At 42.3% G+C, this 21198-nt stretch overlaps 1 long non-coding RNA gene across 1 annotated transcript in view; it reads right to left on the reverse strand.

Annotated features, from left to right (window-relative positions):
* LOC148534604 (uncharacterized) overlaps positions 1–18298 on the reverse strand; it is a 31673-nt gene extending 13375 nt beyond the window's left edge. Inside the window, exons 1-2 of the long non-coding RNA XR_015877196.1 lie at positions 18220–18298; positions 1079–1167 (exon numbers count right to left, since the gene is read on the reverse strand). This is a non-coding gene — a long non-coding RNA (uncharacterized LOC148534604). The remainder of the gene's footprint in view (positions 1–1078; positions 1168–18219) is intronic.
* Between the last annotated feature and the right edge of the window lie 2900 nt (positions 18299–21198).

A 21198-nucleotide genomic window follows, 5' to 3' on the forward strand; every position in this document is an offset into this window, starting at 1 on the left:
GCACTCATAAGTGGGCAGTTTTCACAGTCCAAACAGGGTGCACAATAAATACACATATTAGCGTCCCATTTACTATTTGCAACGTGACAGAGTACAATGATACAGTGTAAATATATTAACTTTTTGTCTATTTATACATGAGGAATTAACTCTATATAGTGTACATATATGAACTGCATAGTTATCACTTTAGGGGTGTCACATGGTCAATTTTTGTTGGGGGCTAATTAACCTTCCAGTATATTTTTGGAGTGTTGGAGGCAACCTGAGCACCAACAGGGAGAATATACAAACTTCACACAGTTAGGGCCGTAGTAGGAATCAAATCCACGACCTCCATGCTGTGAGGCACTAATGCTAACCATTACACCATCTGCGCTGTATCTTCAGGGCTCGTTTAAAGCTAGGCAAACTGTCTCACAATGACAGGGAATGAGTTCCAGAGGAGGGAGGTACAATGGTTAAAATTATGGAAGCAAGCAGGAGAAGTAATGACTAGGATGGAGGTGAAGTATTGGTTAAAGGAAGATCAAAGTGGGTGGGGTGGAGTGTGGACAGAGAAGAGGTTAGAGATGTGGAGGGAGTGCAGTGGTTTAGGGCTTTATATCTGAGCGTCATGTTTAAACTGGATTTTGAGGGGGATATGGAGTCACCAAATCTAGTTGCATAGGGGGAAGAATAATGCCACGTAGTGAGAGGTTTCAATAGATGATTAGTGGTGATGTGGGGGGGCCGGTCCTGACTTCTTGAGGAATTTCAGTCCTGGGCTGACTAGTTTGGGGCTTGCTTACACTATGGTAGGGGGAACCTACGCTATAGGTCTCCCTGCTATAACATAAGCCTCCCAGCTGGTTCAGCCCGGTGCTGGATATTGGAGAATTGGGGGGACCTTATGTTGGTCAAATTAAGCATATAGGTACATTATATTATGAGTAGATAGAACTGACACTTGGATTAGATGATGAGGATATCATTGGTGACCTGGGGGGCAGTTGCAGTGGAGTGGAATATTAGAATCAGTTATACGAATATGCTTTAGCATTTGTTGTTTCTCTTTGTGGTATGAGTTTTTTCTTACCTTAGTTCTGGGTTGAAGAACAAAGACTTTATCAGGTAAATAGTCACATTGGTAATTCCGAGCCCTGTGAATCCGATTAGCGGCATCAACTGAAAAGAATGTAGATAAATGTAAAATTAGAACTTCAGGTTGTACAAAACTTAATAGTATGGCCTTAGGGCCTGATTCAACAAGGATCGCAATTGCAAAGCTGCACGCAGGCATCTTTGCAATTGCGATCCTTGCAATAATGCAAATGCAGCAGGAGGTGTATGACACCCCCTACTGCATTTGCGATCCCAGCACTGCGACTGCAGTCACAGACTAGGATCACCATCGCGACCTTCGGTGGCCAATGAAGGATGGCGCAGGGTGGGCGGCCAGCTGAGTAAGCCTCAGCTTATTTAGGCTGGCCGGCTTGCGAGCCCAGCAGACTGCGTACGTCCACACAGTCTCTGGGCTTGTTACTCCTGGAAAAAGGGGCGGACATGCCGGCTGCCCCTGTCAATCAGGCAGAGGCATTCAAGGGCTTGCATGTGTGTTAGCAGGACCCATCTGCACACTCGCAGAATGGGTCCTGCGCACATGCAGATTCCCAATAATCGTGAATCTGTGTTCAGCAGTGCACTGAATCTGGCCCTTAATGTTGACTTGCTAATCATACACAGATTGGATTGCCATTTTTTAAGTTGAACATATACTCACAAATTGGTTGCTTCCACTGTCTGTAGTGGATAGGTCTGCTCAATCAGCCATGGTGGACAGCAATTTTAGGAGCTGAACACATTCAGCTATATACTAGTGACATTCACAGAAACAGGAGCATGAACATTGGCTTAGTCTACAAATTGGTTGCCTCCAATCAATGTGTGTAGGGGATGGATCCGCTCAAACAGCCAAGATGGGTTTCAAATTTTAAGACGGGACCTTGTGGAAAATGTCTACTCAACACACACCAACATAACAGAAGTTAAAGATCAAATTGGTTTATTGTCAAAGTTATCAAGCAATAATAAAAAAAACAAACAATATTTATAGGCTAAAAGAGTAGAGCTGGCAAGAAATGGATGCAATCATAAATCAGGAAGTTCAAGGCTAAGTTACTCCTGTCCTGTACATTCCCATAGGCTGTGGCCTATAGTCTGCCCCGTTAACAACTCAATTGGAATCCGAATCTCAAACACAAGAATTATTCATAATAATATTAACATAAATGCCCTAACTTTTGAATGATAATTACTTGGATTTTTAGGCTAACCATTCTTAGGCACAGGTGACTTAATTAGTACCTCAGTGTTTTCATTTAACTATCTGTGTTCAACCACGGATATCCTTAAAACCTGGACCGTTAGGGTGCCTTGGAGACTGAGAGGATTGAGCTATTTCAGAGCCATTGGGGGCAGTGAATAGGGAACCCCTTGTACTACAATATGGTCTATCCTTTAAGATACCAACTCTTCAATTTCCAGATTGCTCATTAACAGGATGGTCTCTCTCTCTCTCGCATATTTCAATTTGTCTCTTGCTGGAGGCTTAAGTATGATCTACAACACTGCAACCTTAAAATCCATACAAAGATATATCCACGATATGAGACAAAATTATAATTTAGCAGATATATTATAAAAACAAACTAGAAAGATTAAAAAGCAATACTGTCAGCTACTTTTGATGAACAGAAGTCTAATATACAGTCAAACAATAGTATATTAAAGCTCTATAACAAACAACTCAGATAGATATATTGGAATCCAATACCTAACGAAAGATATATACGATGTAGTACAGAAAGAAAGCAAAAACAACACAGAGACCCCAAAAGATGAGCAATCTCCAAGGAGAGAGGGGAGCGGCAGCTGCTCTAACTCATCTTCATAGATAAACACAAAACAAATAATATTCCATTTCCTACATATATACATTTAAAAAAAAGCATGCAGTAAGACTTTTCTAGGTTGTCTATCAGTATCCAGATTCCAGATATGATTTTTATAACTGTGTTCCAATATACCTCAAACGGGTCATGTTTTGAAGGTTTTTCTCTGTGGCAAAATTAGATATAATTAAGGACTAGTCATAATAAATGAATTCACATATTCATGATTAAGGAAATCCTCAAAACATGAACTGGATGTTGGAGGACTGGCATTAGGTAGTCTGATCCTCACTAAACATAACTAGGAATTAGCAAAGTTCTGACAGATTTTGTACCATTTTGGTGATGACACAGACATCAAACCAGACTTTGGCATCAGATCAATACTCAAAGTTTGCTTGTAGAGGCAAATGTCCTCTCTTGTACAGTCATGCCAATTGCACTACATACAAATAAAAGCTTGAAGGCCTTCTCTAGAGATTCAGATTGTATTTGAGAACACTGCACACATGCTTTGCCTATATCCTTATGTATGTTGTACGGCATTGTCTGTGCTGTAGTTTGCTTGGATCTCTAATTAGGAGTCTAATTCCTGTTTATTCAGTATTTAATGATACTAAAGGGGATAAAAAGTACCTATAAGTGTTACAACACTTTACTGGATTTTCTGGATTGAAGCTGAGCCTCTAGCTGTTTCTGGTCTACAGCATACTTGCCAAATTTGGGCAGGGCTGTAGCGAAGGCATGCCGGGCCATGGTTCGTTTTGGAGGATGTAGCCTATTGGCAGTAGGCATGGCCATGCCTCTTTAAAAAAAGATAAAAAAGTTTAGGGGCATTGTACACAGGGAGAATTAGGTAAGTAGGCATCCAGGTGGTTGGTATGGGGGGTGTAATGCCATGATCACAGTTTCCTGTGTCTTCTGTACAGTTCCAATACCAGTAATAAGATTACACAATTTAAAGTGAATTGTGTTATTAAGCCCACAAACCACCCACTTCACTGGGGAAGTGTATGATATCTAGGTGCTGGCACGCTCTGTAGGAGCCTGGGAGTCTCCCTCCTCAATATTTGTGAGTCTCTGGGACATTGTGGAAGAGTGGATGTAAATTTATTTATTTCATTAACAGTTGCTTATATAGTGCCAGCATATTCCGTTGTGCTTTACAATTGGGTCTATATCAGTGTAAATGACTAATCTGGGCTCATTAGTCATAGTTTCCACTAAACTTCCCTCAAACTCCCTCCACCCTACTGTACCTTTTGCATGGTAGGAAGGTATAACAATAAATATATGCTCAATTTTATTTTTCAATTTCTTTTTTCCATCTAATTTTTTCCACATACAGTATGTACATTGAACCCGTGTGCCCTTTTTTTATGTGTGTTTAATGTTGCTGAGCATTTATGTTAGTGCCGATACAGGTAGAGCTGTATGAAACCTTGGAGAGCAATAAAGTGGAGAGAGATAAAGTACCAACCTACTAGCAGTGGCGTATCTGGGGAGAGTCTAGCGGGGCATGTGCCCATGGCGCTGTAGGACCAGGCGGCACAGGGAGTGCTGCTGGCCACCGTCCAGGGCAGTGCAGTCAACGGCACTGCACACTAAGACAGACACACAGCTGGCGGCGGTGGTGTGTTTGTTTTAGCACTGCAGCCAATAAAAGTCAGACAGGCTCCTATTGGCTGCCGCACCCAAGGCCTAGCCAGCCTAGAGCTCACTCATGAGCTCCGCTTTCCGGCTCCCGCAGTGGGTGAAGGGAGAGATGTCATGACATCTCTCCCATAGTGCCGAGCGGGACCGTAGGAGCAGATGGCAACGGGCGAAAGAGAGAGGATTCAAGTAAGTATAATTATGTGTGTCTAGTGTGTCTTATGTGTACGGGGCACTTCTACTGGGGGGACTGAATAAGGGGCACTGTATAAGGGGAACTACTGGGGGCACTTTTAAATGGGCACTGGTTAAGAGGCACTACTAGGGGCACTGCATAATGTGCACTATAACAGGGGGCATTGCATAAGGAGCACTACTACTAGGAACATTGCATAAAGGGCACTACTGCTGGGGTCATTAAAGTGCATGTGGAATGGAAAGTTCCCAGAGTAACGAGAATTGGTAGTGTATCAAGTTGACCTCATTTTTCAGTAGCCATGCCTCTTGTAGCATGTTTCCACGCCAATTTTTTCTGCGCGCACATAGTTGGGGGAGGCTCTATTTTTCATCTTGCGCTGGGCTCCAAATACACTAGTTACGCCACTGTCAACCAGCTCTTAACTGCTATGTTACAGGCTGTGTTTGAAAAATTAAAGTTAGGAGCTGATTGGTTGGTACTTTATCTCTCTCTACTTTATCTCTCTCCAATGCTTAGTAAATTTCCCCCTTTACAGTTGCACACAAGTCAGCCACAGATGTGGCATTCCCTTTATGGAAATAAATGCGGATATTTTCAAAACTTATTGCATACAACGCTGAATCAGCCTCAGTTTCCAGTCAGTAAATTCTGCTTTTTGTCTTATCCCAAACCAGTGGTATCACTTTGGGTGGTGACACCCAATGCGGCTCCTAGATAATCCTTGCACGTGTGCATAAAAGGGAGCATGGCCTTGCTGACGTGAGCCATTACACCCCAGTCTCATGAAAACTGGAGGTTTTCCCAGCTACCCCGAAGCTCTCCCAGCGCAGTGCGGATGGTGCATGCATGTGTGTGTCATCCATCATTGCTGCAGGCTTTCTCAGTGACACCATCTGAGAGGGCGACACCAAAATAGCAGAGATGCTTTGCTATTTTGGTGTCACCAACTTGGTTTGTGTTACCTGATGCAGCCGGCACCCCCCACATCCCCCTAATGATGTCACTCCCAAAAACAGTGCCAATAACAGCATAGAATGAACATTAACTGTGATAGAACATCAATTGTGATAGAGTGGAGTGGACATACAAAGTATCAATGGACTCTTTGATACTGAGGGGAATAGTCACAACTAACTAGTCAGAGTGAAGCTTCATTGTTAGTTACTGTCAGGTGTCTGTAATGCCCTCCATAGTAGTCTCTCCTTCACTTGCTGGAACAAAGAAGAGGTTTCCTGTCTACTGTAATTAGATGAATAATGGAATGAGGGATTTGGGCAATCTTTAGATAAATAAAGGACAAATAAAGGATGTTTTTCACCTTGTATGTGTTTTATTTTACAATATTATTTTTAAGTGTCATTACAGGTCATGCTGAAGCTTGCAGTTCTTTTGGGGCCTGATTCCCTAAGGAAGTTCACCCTGGAGCCCCACTGTGCTATTTGGCCTGTTATAGTATGACCAGCCCAGCCAGTCACAGCATCTGCTGGTTACAACTTTTGTGAGGGATCGTAGCTGTGAAACAACCAGCCCAAGCTATGGTGCTTGAATTTCCTTTAAGGGCAGGGCATAATTTATTTTCCTTTTTTATACTGCAATGGTCCATACTGATAAAAATCTTCATTATCAACAGCATCTTTGTATTGCACCAGGGGTAAAGCACCAGTAATATAGATACATTTGCTGACAGACCTATCTGTGGCTGTGTCTACTGCTAGCTATTTAGCAATTACATGAACATGCCTTTGCTGCACTCTAATCTTGTACACCCCTCACCCACTCAATTATCAAGGTAGAAGGAGAGCCAGGTATATGCAAAATATTTTTGGTGTGCATGCACAAAAGAAAAGTGCATATTTTACACAGAAAAGGTACGAGCCCTGAAGGTGTTTATTTAGAAGGTCCAGCATAATCTTCTGTGTCTGTACTTACAGAAATGTTCAATACTAAATACTACAATTGTTCTACTGATATTTATTTTCAAAGTGGACCTGTCACAAACACACAGTGGGGTCATTAGTTTAGTTTGTGGATGTAATATTTAGAAATGTGAGTTAGGAGCACAGGCAGATTAAGGCCCATTGGGGCTCTAGGCAACATACTGGTTTGGGCCACCTTACTCCCTCCATTTGTCAAAAAGAAGAAAACTTAAAATTGTTTAGGGTAATCTGGACCCCTCTGTGCTCACTGGATCCTAAGCTGAAGCCTAGGTTGCATAATGAATGATCCTGCTATGGTTAGACCAGAGACATCATAGTCTAAGAGGGCCCATGTGCAGCACCCAAAACCCCCTTACCAACACACCTGACTGCTGGCAACTCCCTCTTTCTGGCAATATATTTCAAGAAATAGCACATGAAGATAGCAAAGACTCTGGAACAGCACCAGAATATTTGCTTTCTGCTGTGCTGGAGCCATCTTTCCATAGCCACATCGCTGAAAAGATAGTCCTACCAGCTACCTGGTAAATCTATTCTGGGTGCAAGGTGTGCAGGGCTTGGCCCCATCCCCTTTACTAATGTGCCTGTGCACCTGTTCTAAGACCTCAGGAACTTTAGTCAGACAGTGCACTAGTAAGAGCCTTGGCTCTTAGCAAATTGATAGGCTGTATACTGGATCAGCCCACAGAATAGTTGTCTGTACCATATTGTCTTTGTCAGGTCTAATTAAAACCAAATGACTGCTTCTACTATATGCTAGTCAGACTCAGGTAAATCATTCTAAGAATACAGGCACAATATGCTAATATTTAGAGTTATATCAAATAATTTCAAATAATTGATCTGCAATAAAGTATTTAAAACATCTACAGCAAAGACAAACATACATATTTATACAATGTTCAGCTATAAGACTATTATTATATTTACACTACAAATGTAAAAATAAAATAACCTGTAAATTTTTTTTTTTTTTTACAAACAGAGCTTTTCCTAAGATTAATTGCATGTCACATGAAAGCAGACACAAAATCGTATACTAATCTGAGCAGCAGTATACAACATCTGGGCACATCTACAGCCTGTCCAGCACTCTATGAGTCAAATCTCAGCCTCCTTAGCTTGCTAATAAGAGTTTTGTTTCTCCATTTCTCAGAATAATGGCTTTTGTTTCTGTCTCTCGGTCTACTTTGCCTGTGTTTGTCCCAGGGGAAAGAAAGCTTTGCCCTCAATCGGATGCTATACACAAACACTTGACCTTAAGTAAGATAGAGTCCCTTGCCAGGCTATGTACTGCTGTTGATTGCCTCATTTAAAATGGACCAATTGCACACAGAATAGCACTCACATACGCACCCTAGAAATAATAACATAACATGGGGAGGGTAGTGAGCGATTAAGGACAGGTACAGTTGCCAGCTAAGTAATCTTATTGAAGACTATATGTTTGCACCTACTTCGCAACATGGCATAAATGTATATATCCCATGTGTCTCAGTCCCATTTTGACTGCTCATTTGTTTTCCTCATAATGCTAATGAATAAAGTGATACATACAAGTTTGACTGCTTTTGGTATCTAAAAGGGTATAGCGGGAGGAAAGAAAAATCGCTTTTTTTTTTCCACTTTTTTTCATAGGGGTTGTCCACATTAGGACAACCAGCATATAGCAAACAGTAAATCTAGGAACGCCTAGACCGTAACTTATCTCTGGGAGCTACTGTACCTCATCTGTGCTGCAGGGAAAACAAGAGCACTACAAGCTGTACCCTGCTCTATAGTAGGACTGTAGAACATCTCTCTCAGACCAAAAGTAGGATATGGAAGCGATTCTGATTTAAGAAGAGATGAGAACTGATTAAGTTTAAATCTATATAAGAGTCCTTAGTTTTTTGTAATTGGTTGGAATTTGGTAAGCAGTTGCTAGGTAGCGTAGTTTGGGGGAGTTATCATGGTTGGTTGGTTGCTGACCATGTGGGAGCTCGTGGGAGTGACTTGGTGGGCTTTATAAGGATGGTGCATGCCCAGCAACTTCCTTTTCTGGACGGTGTTTGTCCCTCCCTTCCCTATCTCTTTACTGTGCATTTTGTTGTATATGTTTTACTAACACTTGATATTGTCGTGTTCGGTGAGAAGGTGCTACAATCCAGCGGCCACGTAAAGTGTAAGATTATCGTTGTGGAGCACATATCCTTTGAATGGTCGTAGTATGGTCTACTTCTGCGGGAGGACTTTGGGCGTCTGTCTCTGCGGACATGCTCGTACTATGCAATAGTATAGGGGTTGTGAGTCTTCGCAGCTTAGCTACAATGACCACAGGGGGGGGGCGTTTCAGTCGCTCCCTAATATTGGTCATAATGGCCACAGGAGGGGCGTATCAGTCGCTCCCTAAGATCATATGGCTGGAGCTGATTATTTGTAGCATCCTTCTTTGCCTCCCAATAAATTAAATTCAATAATTAACATAAAATTCAGGGTCATACCTTTAATAAAAGTGAGTTATGACCATTTAACCAAAGTAGTCCGTGTCTGTGTCTTTATTTTTAGTATAAGTTAGTGTAAGCTATTGTATATTGTGTTTTAATTGCAATAAAGTTATGGACGCCTTAATGTGGACAGGCTTCCACAGAACTCTACTGTAACACTATGGATGGACTGAGGCCCTGATTCAGAGCCGGAAGCTGTGACAGAGCGCTCGCTCTGAATCAGGGCCGGTCTTTTTTTTTTTTTAGAACGGCCTCCTGGCCACTCGCATAGCTGTGGGTGACCACCCACAGCTATAGCGAGCGGCCAGGAAGATGGTCGCAATGGTCAAGACCATCGTGACCATCAGGCTTGTGACGAGACCCTTGTGGTAGGGTCTCGTTGCTGCAAGCCCCAGAGAGCTTTCGGCTCAAACAGGGAATGAGCCGACCCCCCGGCCCGCCCACCAAAGGGGGCGTGCTGTCACTCAACATTGACAGCACGCCCCCTTTGGTGCGAGACCCAGAGCGACGGGTTGCCCATCGCTATCTGGGTCTCGCGCATGTGCACGACGGAGCCGGCTCCGTCGTGCGCATGCGCTCTGGGCCACCATCGACCAGGTTGCGAACGCTCAGCGCTTGCGACTGGGTCTGAATCAGGCCCTGAGTCTTCCATTGCCGAGATTTGTGGTGCAAACAGTCAACTGGAGATTACAGTATAATTTGTAAACATAGGGAATGTTTGATTAAGAATGGGTCATTTAGAATGGATGGGTGATCTATTCTACTCACTCTGCTTATTTACCAATAATTCAGACAGTTTTTGCTCAAAATGAACAATATAAGTAGATTTATTTATTTTAGTACCAGTTATTTATATAGCACACACGTAGGGGGTCATTCAGACCCGCTCGCGAGCGCAGGACGCTCGCAAGCAAGTCGATGTTCCCCCACTGCGCATGCGCACGACGGAGGGAGCTCCATCGTGCGCATGCGCGAGACCCGGCGAGCGACGGGCTCACGATCGCTCCGGGTCTCGCACCAAAGGGGGCGTGCTGTCGATGTTGATTGACAGCACGCCCCCTTTGGTGGGCGTGCAGGGGCATGCCTGCCAGACGGAGGCGTTCCCATGGGAATGCCTACCGTCTGAAGCCGGCCCCACTGACATCACTAGTGATGTCAGTGAGAGTGATTTTGGCTCTGATAGAGCCAAAATCACTCCAGGGCTTGCGGCAGCTAGACCCTACCGCAGGGTCTCCGTCGCAAGCCCGATGGTCGCGATGGTCAAGACCATCGCGACCATCATCATGGACGCTCGCATATGTTGTGGGTGGTCACCCACAGCTATGCGAGCGGCCATGAGGCCGCTCCATTTTCATGGAGGAGGGCACTGATTCAGAGCGAGCGCTCTGGTCAGAGCGTTCGGCTCTGAATCAGGCCCATAGTCTGCATTCACTGCATTGTCTATTCACATTCCCTGCCCCAGTGGAGTTTACAATCTATGGGGGTGATTCAGCTTAGGACAGTATTGCAAAGCTGCAAGCAGCTTTGCAATTCCGGTTTTGCTACAATGCAAATGCAGCAGGAGGTGCCTGAAACTCCCTGCTGCATTTGCGAGCCCAGCACTGCGACCAAGATGTATGGCTCTGGGCCTTGAGCATCCCCTGGCCTTGCCTCTCCTAGAAAATAGGGCTGACACATTTCCGGCCTTCCCCGTCCCCGGATCCGCCCCTTAGAGGAGGCTGCATGCGATCACGTAGGAGACACACACTCACAGTTTCGCAATAAATGCTGAATTAGCCCCTATATTCGCTGCCACATGAACACACTACCAGTATATTTTTTTAATGTGGCAGGAAACCCACACAAGCATTAGTAGACTGGGGCACTAGAGTATGCCCGGAGTCTACTGCGCATACGCAGAACGCCGGAAAATGGCTGCGGTGGTCATTTTCCAGTATTCTGAGCAGCGCTGACACCCACCGCGGGACCACGGACAGGTAAGTTTAAAATAATAGGGTGCAGGGTGTGCGGTGCGGGGCCCCCCTGGACCTGGGGGCCTGTGTGCCCCGCACACACTGCACCCCTTATAGATTCACTTGCATGCCATGGAGGAGTGAGACAGAGAGTTGTGTTTGGGGGGGTGTCTGACGTGTCACACTGACAAAAGAAGCTGCTGAGTTAGGAGCAGCAACACCAATGAGTATAGATATAGGCTATAGATAGATGGAGGTGGCAGCTGATGGTCTGACACGGAGCTCTCCACTAGTGTATAATGGCTTCTCAGGTGCTGGGAAGGGGTGCCATGTATTGGGCGGCCGTAACGGTACACTCCAGATACATCGTTACAGCCCTAAGTTGGGTGAATATATTGAGAGCAATGGAGGAGGTGCCCCTTCAGTGCTGGAGCCCGGCGGCAGACGCCTCCATTGTCTCCCATAGTTCTGCCCTTGCATTACACCATACATGCTGCCCATGAAGATACAGGTTCATATAGCTTTCTCTTAATTGGCACCAAAAAGGAATCATACAATGGATTTTGTGTTCAGCAGATGTCAGGTCAGATGCATCCATGGTTTTAATATAAGGAGACTTTATGGGTGGTATTCAATTGTTTCACCCCCCATAGCACCCGAGAGGAGCTATTAAATTGTTGCTCAGAGGGTGCGAACTGAAATGGGTGAAAAGTTACCTGTTTGGGGGGAGATTTAATAAAGCTTGGAGAGAGACAAAATTGGAGATAAATAGCACCATCCAATCAGCTAATAACTGTCATTTTCAAACACAGCCTGTAAACTTGTAAAGTGACAGTTAGGAGCTGATTGGTTGGTGCTATTTATCTCCAACTTTAACTCTCTCCACGCTTTATTAAATCTTCTCCTTAATGTGATCGCGCCCAGCACTTTGGTCGGGGTAGCCGTTTTACGCAGCTAAACTCGACCACTATGGGTGCGATCAGCGTAAAAATCTGCAACAATTGAATAGCGCCCCGCAATCACCAGTCACTTTAGACAGGAGATCGTTCGCGCTATAACAATTGAATACCTCCCAATATGTCTACTTAGCAAACATACATTTTATGTGCTGATGAAATGTCAGATCCTTTGTTGTCCATTTCAAATGAAGAGAGTCTTACCAAGGAAAGTGCCTTGCTTGTTACTAGTTGAGTCTCCCATATCCAAAATGCTTGGGACCATGGGAATTTTGGATATCGGAATATTCCGTATTTTGGAATGTTTGCATACTATAATGAAATATCTTGGGAATAAGACCCAAATCTAAACACAGAATACATTTATGTATCATATACATCTTATACACACAGCCTGCAGGTAATTTTATACATTATATTTTCAATAATTTTGTGGCTCAAACAAAGTTTGTATACATACATTGAATTCATTTATGTTTCATATACACCTTATACACACAGCCTGAAGGTAAATTTATATAATCATTGTAGTAATTTTGTGCCTTAAATAAAGTTTGTGTACATTGAACTGTCAAAAAGCAAAGGTGTCACTATCTCAGTCATGCTAAAAAAACTTCCATATTTCGGAATATTCTGTATTTCAGACTATTTGGATATGGGAGACTCAGCCTGTATTTGTAGACACATTTGCACACTAACTTGTAGATATTTGGTTTTAAGTTAGTATAAAAAAAATACATAATACACCCTGTGTATTATACAAAAAAATTGCAAAAAGTAAACAAAGCAGACACTACACATGCACACCGGCAGGCACTTGTGGGATCCAAATGAGTAATCTGCCCATATACAGTATGTCTGTATCAGGATCAAAGCGGATCAAAATCTAACTAATAGAAGTAACTGTGAGATGCAGCAGCGGAGGCTAGTTACAGAGCAGTGAGGCTAGTTACAGAGCAGCCAGGCTAGTTACAGAGCAGTGAGGCTAGTTACAGAGCAGCCAGGCTAGTTACAGAGCAGCCAGGCTAGTTACAGAGCAGCCAGGCTAGTTACAGAGCAGTGAGGCTAGTTACAGAGCAGTGAGGCTAGTTACAGAGCAGCCAGGCTAGTTACAGAGCAGTGAGGCTAGTTACAGAGCAGTGAGGCTAGTTACAGAGCAGCGAGGCTAGTTACAGAGCAGCGAGGCTAGTTACAGAGCAGCCAGGCTAGTTACAGAGCAGCGAGGCTAGTTACAGAGCAGTGAGGCTAGTTACAGAGCAGCCAGTGTAGAGTAATAGAGCAGCTGTTTCTCCTCCCTGTTCTTGCTTTTTTTGTATTTTGCACTCTACTAGGTATCTTGGTGAACATTTCCACAATACCTGAAAACTTAATTGCTGTAACTTTTTCTTTTATATGCCTACTGGCAGGGCCGTAACTAGGGTAGTGCGACCAGTGCCATAGCACAGGGCACCGCAGGGCAGGGGGTGCTGTTTGGGCCTGTCAATTTTCCTGTTTATTATCATTCTCACTTGTAGCTTCCTCTTCTTTTATGCCCAACATCACCTGGCCTCCTCTATCTCTTCCCTGGCCCTTTCCCATGAAGCCATGGCCCTTATTCAGGTGCACTATCTTATGTCCTTATTTAAACAATGGGGGAGTGGGGAATGCTCTCTCTGGCACAGGGCACCAAAAGGTCTCGTTACGGCTCTGCCTACTGGTATGCTCTTGGGCTGACATTTGGTAAAATTATTAAAGTTACATTTTTATGTGATTCTGTATCAAACACATTTATAGTTATTTGAAGGACATTTAATAAAGCCATAGCCAGCCACCACCACCACAATGTACTCTGGGATTACTGTAGATCCTGGTTTTGTTAGTGCCTGTCTCCTGAATACATATTTCTGCCTACATTCTTAAAAGCATTTTAACTAATAACTACTTGGGTTAATGTACAATATTCCATGATTGGAAAATATTTCAAAGTAGTGGTGTAGTTTCATCAGATATCAACTCATCCAATGTTGTGACTATTATATAACGAAGTAAAAAGCCTAAGACCACAGTTGAATAGAATCCTTGCACACTTTTATTTATCGTTTACGTTTCTAAGATCCTGAGATTGTAACAATTAAAATATAAAGAAACACAAGAGGTTGTTATTGCGCAGAGGGACTTGTTGATGAGATTGGTGGGAAACCCAAACATAATTATCTACTCAGGGATGCATCCAGGGGGAGAGAGGTCCTGGGAAGTGTACTTTTTTTTTGGATATCCTCCAAATTAAAGACCTTTTTCCCCCTGTGGTGTTGAGCATAAGCATTCCCAAGCACGACTGCACAGATAAACGTTGGCTTTTCATGTACATAAAAATAAACAAAGATTTTTCACACCAGCATTGATGTATACAGATAATAGAATATGAAGAGTATAGCAAAAAGTATTAAATATAGAAACAAAAAAACAAAAACCAGAATGAATATTTTATAGAAGAGAATATATGGAAATTTGATTCACTACATGTTTCAATAGACACTGAGATTATCAATTAACAGTTAAACATTTAAATACTTAAAAAATGGTTTCACATTATAATATTGTTGCTTCAAAGACAATTTTATTTATAAATATTTCAAGATGTCTTTACTGTTACTGAATATTTCCTGCTTAATTGTCTGAAGGCTGCTGTAGGGATGTAGTTATGAGACTGGCGGCCGCGATGCCACCGGTCTCAATACCTACACTGAAATCCTGACAAGGGACTTAAGATGGGCATTGAAATATTGATGTCTATCTTAATCCTGATGCTGGAATGCCGAAAGACACCAGACTGAACGAGGTAAGTCCAGGGCGCCCTTAGCGTTAGCCGTGGGGGTGGGATGGTTAGGTTTAAGGAGCGTAGTCGGGTTAGGGTTAGGTTTTGGAGGAGGGGGTTAGAATTAGGCACTAAGGTGGGAGGGTTAGGATTAGGCACGAACAGGGGGGTTAGGGTGCGGGGTAGGGAGGGTTAGGGTTAGGGAGGAAAGGGGGAGGGTAAATATACTTACCCGGCCCCTGTTGGGATGCCAACCATCGGGATGCTGCTGTCGGTATTCTGACAGGAGGCATCCCGACAGGCGACATTACATACCCATTCCCTGCTGTACAGATTGCATTTCATAAGCCTCTGAACTAATAGTACTATCCTTCCTAATTGTGATGCATCCTCACAACATGCAGGGCTGGTGGTACCATTAGGCAGCATTAGGCAGCTGCCAAATGGCGCTGGCACCTGAGAGAGCAGCACTGAGGCTGCTGACAGATGGCATAAAAATATGGATGTCTCTCAAAGGGACTGGCTGCAGGATGCTTGGAATGGCACCCTGAAGCCAGCATCACTTCGGTAGTGCTGCCTGTAGCTTCCATTGGACGCTACAGGCAGGCACTCTGCCATAATTACAGCTGTCCAGAGCATCATGAAGATGCTCCGGGCACTGCTGCAGCTTCAGGTGCTGGCAGCGCCGCCCCCTTCTGATCAATGTCATGACGTCACACGCAAAGGGGGCAAGGTCAGCACAGGGCGCTCAGAGCCCTACTTACGGCTCTGAGCTACAACATCAGTGCCCACCCCCTTCCCTCTCTGCAAGTTGGCTGCTCCTCTCCCCAGGACCAGCTACCAATCTACTGATGTCTATCTGCATAAAATAATCTTTCTTGACATACAGTTCATGCTGTTTTAGGTCACTAAAGCTGCATATCCACATAGCGATTTTAACAGGTGATTGCACGATAATGACATCATTATCGTGCAATTGCTTGCAAATCGCGCATGTATTGGGCACATTTAAGTCGGAAACAACCAGCTATGCGCGTGCCCGCTGGCAGTTTCTGACATCTATCATCGCCCGTGTATGCTGGTCTACCTGACGATCATGTCAGGTTCAGCATGTAAGGGGATGATGGATGTCCCTACACTGAATGACTGACGTTCAGTGTAGGAACATTACAGACGGAGAAACGACAGCACAATTACAATGTCATAATCGTGCTATTGTTTCTCCGTCTTGTAGTAGATACGGACCTTAAGGGATAAGATGATATCAATTTGCTGTCTCACCCTTAGAGTATGAACTCCTGACAGCAGTAAGTCCCAATCGCAGTCCGTCCTTCATATACACCCAACACGTTTCGTTCTAGAATGACTTCTTCAGGTGTGTGTCTTACAAAAGAAAAATGTGTGTTTTACTAAAATATTTGTTAATACAATATCAATAGTTTTAAAAAGTGTTAAGTGGTGGAGGTTTTCATGACACTGTCTTGCATTCACCTTATCATTGTTTATATGTACAGTATGCGAAACATTCTTTTTTAAAATATATCATCCTTATGCAAAATTAGAATTATCTTCCTCCATTGTTAGTTATTCAAATTAAGATATATATATATATCTCTTGTGAGGGTTCAGTATTCGAGAGGTGGTAGGACATTTTTTTTGCTTAGGATGCCGTGACAGTTGCACCAGCCCAATAAGAACATGCACAGGGTTAACATAAGAAAATAGACTATAGCGCCTGATTCTGAGTTAGGAGTGAAGAAAAAAATGAGCATGTACTGTAACTGTGCACCTGGTCTAACCATGCTGCAGTGCAAGGGGTGCTAATACATCTATTTTGTTTTACATTCAGGGTAAATACTGGCTGCTTTGGCATGTACAGTAACCCACAAATACTGGGCAGCTTTATTTTTATACTCCAATTGTGATTTCAGTTGCGACACACCCCTCCCAAATCTGGATGTGGTATGACTGGTTGACAGTCTATAGGTTGACATTCAGATGGTCGAAAGGTTCTGAAAGTCGCCAGACAGAATGTCGACATTTTTGCGTCGACATGCTAAATGTTGTCTTTTTCAATGTCTTGACCATTTAACTACTGTATGTCGACCTAAATACATGTCTACACATTGGTGGTCGACCTCATGACCATGTGTTGTCCTTCAGAATGTCAACCTTTTTAATGTTGTCCAAATGACCGGATTTCCCAAATGTAAAGCTCTTCGCACTACCTGCAGTGCAACATGGTTTGCCAAGTTGCAAAGGTACTTGCTTTTGTATGCTTTGCTCCCAATTCAGAATCAGCCCCATACAGAGAATAATTAATACCAGTTTCTGTTTTTATTTAATGTTTTCTTGGTAGCACAGCATTCCGAGAGTTAAGTGTGGTACTGCAATTGCAAGCTTGGAACAACCTGTGTTGTAAGTATTTGATGATAATGCCAGTCATTAGACCACAGAAAAGCAGGCAGGTAGCATCTCTTGACCAGAAGAATTGTTTAGTGACATCACAGTATTCTGACGACCTTTAATATGTAAATTCTTTCAGTGTGCTGTAAACTCAGCTGACTGTCAGTCTAACTGCTCCGCAATGGTGGCACAACAATCAGTGAGAATACGATACAAACTGAATTGTGAGAGAGGTTTAGCAACAGCTGGAGGGTAGCACTGTAAAGACTGAAAGGCGAGGATCACGTGGTAATAATTACAGCATAACATATCCATCAAAACAACATCTATTATTATTACTCTTCAATGCAATATACTGTAATATGAATGTGTCTTCTACACAGTCACTCCTATCAAACATATGATATCCCTTTCTGCACAAGTGATGAAACCGTGATTATTAGCTGCAATGATTTAATCTTTCAATGTGTCTTGTAATTAAATACATTATGAGTTACACAATTATTAGGAGGTGTGATTTCTCTGTCTGGGTAAAATAAAGGTTAACCTGAGATACTCCATTCAGAAATGCTGACATAAAGAACAGCAATTTGAGGCTGCAATTAAATCCTTTGAAATAATTAGAATTACAAAATGCTCCACTCAGACATTCGGAAACCTTACAGTATACCATTATACAATGCATTTAGCTGGTCTGGAAGAAACAGCTTCAATTAAACTAAGATACTTTAAATCAATAAACCTTGACTATTTTATATCTTATTTCTTATCTGGAAGTACTTAAACTTTTGCAGTATGTTACATTAAATATGACAATAGTTACTAATTTAAAAGTTGTCATACAGTACATAGGAAAAGTACTAGACAGTCTGTGAAGAAGATGATACAAATAGTTGGACTTACTCCGGGATGCTTCTTTATCTGCTTTAAAAATGCAGAAAACCTCCACCCCATTCTGTTCTAGTAGGGTCTCTGTCCTGTCCTGCTGACTTCTGCGAGTAACAGGTCCCAGTCTGAGTCTGTGCTTAACAAGGCTTATTTAAGGAGGGGGTGACAGAAAAGGGAGGTGGGTGTACATTTGCATCCATCCCTCTCTAAAACCCACTTCTTCAACTCTTAACATAATTTTGTCTAATAAGGTTGCAGGGGGATGTAATTCAATTATTTATCAACTACCTCATTCGCATTGTAGTTCACGGTGTACACAGCCCCTGGTCTTCCTGTGCATATTGATCTCACTCCCATTTTTAGTGATCATTATGTGATTTCTGTGGATTTGCTGTATTAAATGCCAATGCTTTTATTCACAAGACACATGCTATTATCACTTACTTAAATGATTCAGAAAAGTCACATAGAAACAGGAAAAGAAAACAGATAACCACAGAGACAGTGATCAATGGGTGATCTCCAGCAAGGGGTGTTGCTATATAGCTGGTTTATTTAATCTACGTGCCCAGACCCAAATCAAGAGTCACTGTGCCATCCGGGAAGATCAATCATTCTTTCCTTCCACACCCATAGTGTATTGCCAACTAATATAGTTATTACTATTCATGTTTAAAAATGAATCATATACACTGTACAATTGCTATATATTTCATTAAGAATGTGACTAATACGCATGTTTTCCTAGTGTATCTTGTGTGGTTTTGCACTGCGCAAGTTCCAGTGTGCATTTTCAGTCACATCTACACTTGTGACTTCTAACTGGGCTGTAACGGGGCATTCTCACATAGGCAAAGATAAAAGAGGGCATGTGGGCACATCTGTGGTCTATGCAGAGTTGGCCATAATTGTAAATACATGTTTCCAGGTGCATCTTTTGCATATAGTACTGTAAAGGCTGATGCAAGTGTGCTCTGATAACTATGACAGCTATGAAGCTAAGTGTATGAAATGGGGGGTCCGTCCTTAGTGATGCGCACAACTCTGCTTACGGGGGAAAAATGTGCAGTTAGTTCCGTGTCCGCAGCGCAAGGACAATTACGTGCAACTTGTATTCAATGCTGCAACAGCTACAATATACTCAATTTACTCTATTCTAAAACAGTAACAACTTTTAAAAGAAATATATGAACTAGAGAGCCATCCTGGCTTCGCACGGGAGCAATTTTGAATTTATGTTGATAGTCTTTTTAACCGAGGTCTTATAAGATTTCCGTGTAGATGACATTAGTCGTTTATCCTCCTAGCGTCAACACGAAAAGATTTCGTTTTGACGTGACACGCAAAAGCGCCACGAAAAGTTGTCTATGAGAAAAACAGTCTCCACTTAGGTCAACTCCAGCCACATTAAGTTATGTAAGCTCTTACGAGCAGGGCCCTCTACCCTCTTGTGCTTCTCCCTACTTTAGTTTCATCTACTTCTTACTCACCACTAGGGCACCTAACACTTGGCTGCTTATGCTCTGTTGCTTATCTGGGTGTTATGATCACTAATGTAGCAATATATATTATCCATGTCCTGGTCCTGTATTGTATTGTTCTGTAAGTCGCTTGTCTACAATTTGTTTATGTACTTTGTAAGGCGCTGCGGAACACTTGTGGCGCCATATAAATAAATGATAATAATTAAGTGTCTGTCCCTGTGCTTTATTTATTATCATGCCAAAGCAGACTCTTACCGGGAATTGGATTTGTTTGAAATTAAAGAATCTTTTTTTCACATAAATGAAATAGGAACTGTATCAAAAAGGAAAACCTACATTTTGTCTCAGTAAACAGCGCTTACATAAAATTTTCTGGAGAAACCGGATAATACGTATCATTCTCTACAGTGTATAAAATAAAGTCCATTGTTGTGACATATCTTTAACAGCTTAGGCAACATAAGCCAAGAAAGCGCCCAGAGAGCCGTTTTTGCATCACTAAAGTCATCACTGCTCGGCTCCCTTTTGTCATACATTAATGTTTCTTACACCAAAACCTTCCTCCACAGTATAGAATAGTGAAAACTGCATAAAATTATCCAGTGGTTCTCAAGATTAGCCCGAACAGACAGACAGACATCTACCAGGGACTTTATTTAAACTATGTAAAGATGAGTTATGCAAGAAAAGCACCTTTTTATTCGCTGAATGGGGTATTAGCATTAACAGTACCTTGTGTTTTACCATATTAAACATTTTCCTCTGCTTGAAGTACTGTATTGTGATAAATAAGAATTAGCCTGTCCACTGGTATTATTTTGAGCTCTTACGGCTATAAGCTGGTTATGTTTTAAATTAGTATACATTTAGAAAAAGTAGTGCGAGGACCACCGTGTTTTGGTTTTGATTTGGTTCTAAACACATATTTGGATTTTGGTTTTGTTCATACATTAGCAGGGGGTTGCACACTGATAAGTATCACACGGATTGATGGAGGTTTCTAAACCAAAAATACTAAATGTCATTTTGAGCCTCTAAAAAGAACCCGCCATATATCTTGATTAGTTTGACCCTAGTACAACACAATTGCACCATGGTTTATCGAGCATTACAGCTTGTATGCTCTGTCCTATCATACCAGGTATGATATAGATAATATCAGCTTAGCAAAGCAAATACAAGTAGACCTAGTCAACTGGTGAAACACGTATCGGGACACGTGGGCTCTTCCACTGTGCACACAATGGGAGCCCGGGACACCACAGGACCAAACATAGCCTAGACTCAGGTGTTACGTACTCTTTTAAATTCTACTTGTGATATTATTTGCTATCCTTAGCTGATATTATTTATATACTACTTGGTAATTAATCTAATTTACCTTTAGGAATACTATAATTTAGTAGCATGTTACTTATATATTATATTTTGTATACAGATTTTCCATATTTATTTATGTATCTAACCATATTTTTGGTAAATACCCATTACCTAAAAAAGCATCACTGAT

This window comes from Taudactylus pleione, unplaced genomic scaffold, assembly GCF_031769625.1.
Source record: "Taudactylus pleione unplaced genomic scaffold, aTauple2 ptg000065l, whole genome shotgun sequence".
Taxonomy (NCBI): domain Eukaryota; kingdom Metazoa; phylum Chordata; class Amphibia; order Anura; family Myobatrachidae; genus Taudactylus; species Taudactylus pleione.